The sequence below is a fragment of the Symphalangus syndactylus genome, chromosome 14, assembly GCF_028878055.3.
Source record: "Symphalangus syndactylus isolate Jambi chromosome 14, NHGRI_mSymSyn1-v2.1_pri, whole genome shotgun sequence".
Classification (NCBI taxonomy): domain Eukaryota; kingdom Metazoa; phylum Chordata; class Mammalia; order Primates; family Hylobatidae; genus Symphalangus; species Symphalangus syndactylus.
This window is the reverse complement of record NC_072436.2, coordinates 100,250,537-100,255,317: the sequence shown is the minus strand read 5'-3', so window position 1 is coordinate 100,255,317 and position 4,781 is coordinate 100,250,537.

Sequence of the window (4,781 nt, the reverse complement as noted above, 5' to 3'; positions counted from 1 at the left end):
AGGCTCATTTTGGATTCTGTCCAGTGAGATATTGAAAGTACTAGAAGATCTTCATTATAATATGAATCTATATGGATGATTTTTATCACAAGTTTCCAATGTGTTATGTATGGCTTCAAACAGAAAATGATTTGTGTTTCTGTTTCGGTTTTAGTTTTAGCTATTGCTATTTCTGAAACAAATTAAAATTTACTTTTTGAAGTATTTAACACATATCAATGATTGGATCTAAGTTTCATACATTTTCTCTTTCTCTTCTAAAAATGTTACCCCCTTTACAATCTTATTTCTCTCCTTTCAGTTTCAAACTTGTGAAACAGTAGTTGTCAGCTTTTACTTTTATTCTCTTTCCGCCCAGTCTTAGTTTAAAAAGTGATATACCCTTGTTTTTGCCCTCTCGAATTTACTGATTCAATTCTTCTGGAATAATATTTAATTATTCCAATAACATTAGAAATAAGTCCAGAATTTTAAAATTTTAGTTTGTTTTTCTAGCCTCACTCTCCTTATGTCTTAGATGCATTTTATGGTATTGATTTTGATATGCTTCTGATACTTTATCTTCCATTTCACTTTAATCCTTTCCAATTAGTTCTCATTGTCTATCTTTACCTGTCCTATTTTCTGTTAAATACTGGCATTGTGATGACATCTTCACATTCTACTACTCTGTCTAAATCAGGGCTAAAATTATTTATATGCCATGTCTCTATATCCTTGAGAATTTGCCTTAAACATTCCTTTTATAATGGCAGTTCTCTGTTCGAAACTTTTTCTGAACTTCACTATATCTTCTTATTTACAAATTCCAGCTGAGTACATGGTTTATAGCAGCCACTCAAAGGTTTCTTGGCTAGTCGGAATGCAGTGGTGTTTAAAATTAACTGAACACACACACACACACACACACACACACACACGTGTTAAATAGATTAATACTTGTTTGATTCTGAAGCATTTACTATTTCCATTTCTACGCATTACTTGTTCCATTTAGTATCCAAAATTTTATACCAATATCGTGATACACTAGAGGACTACATTCTAAATCTCTTGTGGATAGCATTTAAGTATTTTTCTTTTCTCCAATTAAGATGGAGCCTGGTTCAGGGGTGTGATAACTGGCTACAGACACTACTGAATCAACTGCTATTCCAAATGTGTCCATGCAAGGCACCTCTGCATCTGCTCCTGGCTCTCTGCTGTCCTCCAGTGGTTACATGTTATATTCCCCCACCTAGAATGTTATAAATAAGAGAATAGAGCCCATATGAAGATCTGAAATGTTCTGTCCCCACTGTCTCCACAAACTGGATTAGCATTGGCTAAGCTAAGTGGTAAGAAGAACCAATGTGGCCTAGCATGAAAACAAAAGATCCAGATCAACGTACCCTTGGAACCTCATTACTGTTCCTTTCATTGCTATTCAAGGCAAGCTGCCTAGAGATCACAATCTACATATCATCCCCTGGTCTTTCAGCAGATAGGCCACTCTGTGCATTTCAAGACTTTAGCCTAACCAGATTATATGTTGTGAAGAAGGTATTATTTCACTGAAATTACCAATGGCTTAGTACAATACTATTTCCCCTAAAAGGGGGGAGTGGGTAAACCTGCAGTGTTGAGGATGGCAGGAGTAGGAAGGAAAACTCATGGAGCCAGTACTTACTTGGGATTCAGCAAAATTGTCTCAAAATCCCTTAAACTGTTACACTTGTAAAATTCTGGCCCATTAGGGGACATGGCCTTAATTAAAAGGTTTACATTTTAACCTACACACAGTCATGGAAGTATTAAGAATCTCCCACCTCCGAGATCTCCTTTTGTTCTAGCACACGTATATGCCATGTAAAAAAAAAAAAAAAAAAAATTAAATTCTGGTTTCCCTTCCAAATGAAAAACGACAATTCTTAATCCTCTATCATTTAGTTATTGCACAACTAACTTTAATTGACTTTATTTGGTTTGTAAACTGTGAATTTTATGCAAAGAGATGGAATTAGTGGAATGATTACTATAACACATTTACTTATAAACATTTAAGCAACTATACACTCCCTTAAATCTGTGGTCATGAGGAGCTTGACCTAGTGAGAGATAGTAACACTCTTGAGTTACTAGACTTTTTACTATTGAGTTGTAAGAGTTCTTTATATGTTCTGGATATAACGCTTTATATATTTTATATATATATATATATATATATATATATATATATATATATATATATATAATGGTTTTCCCGTTCTATTGCAGACTTCTTGTCTTAACATGACCTTCATAGGAGAAAAAGGTTTTAATTTTGATAATAATCATTTTATCGAAGTTTCTTTTATGTTTTGTTCTTAGGTGCCCTAAGAAATCTTTGCCTATATATTGTTCAATTCCCACCTATGAGTGAGAACATGCGGTGTTTGGTTTTTCGTCCTTGTGATAGTTTACTGAGAATGATGGTCTCCAGCTTCATCCATGTCCCTACAAAGGACATGAACTCATCATTTTTTATGGCTGCATAGTATTCCATGGTGTATATGTGCCACATTTTCTTAATCCAGTCTATCGTTGTTGAACATTTGGGTTGGTTCCAAGTCTTTGCTATTGTGAATAGTGACAATGAGAACACATGGACACAGGAAGGGGAACATCACACTCCGGGGACTGTTGTGGGGTGGGGAGAGGGGGGAGGGACAGCATTAGGCCATATACCTGATGCTAAATGACGAGTTAATGGGTGCAGCACACCAACATGGCACATGGATACATATGTAACAAACCTGCACATTATGTACATGTACCCTAATACTTAAAGTATAATAATAATAATAATAATAATAATATGTTGATAAAGAAATCTTTGCCTATATAAGGCTACAAATTCTAGAAAATTATTAATATTTTACAGGTGCTATATGATCCATTTCAAATTAACTATAGAATGTGGTGTGAGGTAAGTGTCAATATTGAAATCTCATGCTTCCTTAACATGGAACATGGATCTCCATTTTATTTCTTCTGTTTTTTAATCTGGATGTATTTTATTTTATTTTACTTATTTAGTTTTACCCTACAAATTTAAATCTGCAGCACACTGTGCACTAGAACTGGTGATAGTTGATATTCTGACTTGTTCATCACCCCGGAGGAACATATTAGTTATTTCCAAATTAAGCATGATGCCAGATATATGTTTTTATGGATGCCCTTTTTTAGTTTAAGGAAGTTTGCTTCTCATTTTGATTTCCTTCTCTTCTTATTTTTGATTTTTATGGATGGCATTTTTTGAGTTTGAGGAGGTTTCCTTCTCTTACTATTTTGATTTCCTTCTTTCCTTTTTTTTTTTTGTTGTTAGTAGTAGATGTTGAATTTTCTCCCTGAGAGGACTCCCGAGTAACTCTCTTCCATACATATTTCCACATCAGATCCTGGTTCCTTGGAAATTTAACCCAAGAGATCTAATTTCTTTCATTGCCCCATAAGACATTATATACTTTAAGAAACTTTAGAAAGAAGTAAATATTACACTAGACAGGAACAGAAAATGTGAAGCTTGCACTTTCTGTCCATCAAAGCACATGATAAGATGAGAGAAATCAGAGATATGGGACTCTGTGTCTGAAATGCCTCTTTCCAAACTGTGTTCTTAGAGTAGGAAAGATGATTGAATAGGTTTAGAGAGAAAGCTGAAATCAAGGATAGTTTATCCTTGTCCACCATTTGGCCACCTGGGAAGAGATTGCCGTGCACACTGTCATGTGCCAATATGGAGATGACAGAGAAAGAGCAGAGCAAGAATAAATGAACCCAGGAAGGCATTCCTAAGCTGTACTGTAGCCATATACCCTTAGAGGAACCCACAGATTCCTACATTTTCTAGGACAGAGTATAAAAAAGTAGCTGAACATCTAGTAGTTACCACTGTGGGAGCAAAGGATCTTGAATATTAAGGGCTACTGAGAAGGTTCATTTATCCTGCAGTCATGATTCAGGAAAAGTTCCCTGGGCCTCAGTGAGAATAAGTCATCAAGGGAAACCTATAGGGTTGTGGCTAGGCCAGGAGGACAGAACTCATTAATGCATACTAGTAGGATGCTTATGGATATGAACAGACTATCCTCATCTTAGGGTATACCAGCCTCCACACAGCCAGTGGAGAGCCACCCAAGGACCAGCATGAGACAAAGATAACCACCAACCCCAATCTCATGGTGACATCCATGCCATCTTATTCCAAGATGCCATCTTAAAAAGGAAAAGAGTGGGTAAAACAACCTTAATAGGACTTCGAAATTTAAACTATCAATATATTTTCAGAATAGGAATTGTTGGAAATCAAAAGAAACTTAAAAATGAAAGGATAAGATATAATTGTGGAAAAAGTTAAAATTTGATTCGTTACTATATGTCAATGAGGTATAGAAGTGAAGCAGATATATCCTCTCTCCATATTGAAGTAGTAACTTAAATTCTTAACTCTACAATACTGCTAGTAAGCGGTAAAGATTCAAACTGGGCCCAATTCTATGACTTATTCACTGAAAGACTAGTTCTATTGAGTTCACTTTTAAAGCATAATTGAATGTCAGTAAAATATTACTGGTTATTATGAAGTTTCAGATAAACCAGAAATTAAATCTCATCATCACTGATATACTAACTACATACATTGAAAGCATGTTACAACTCCAGAAATATATGCATACATATGCACATATATACATATGTGTGTGGGCATGTGTTTATATATATGGAGTTTCTAGGCCTAACAAATTGATAATTGAAGG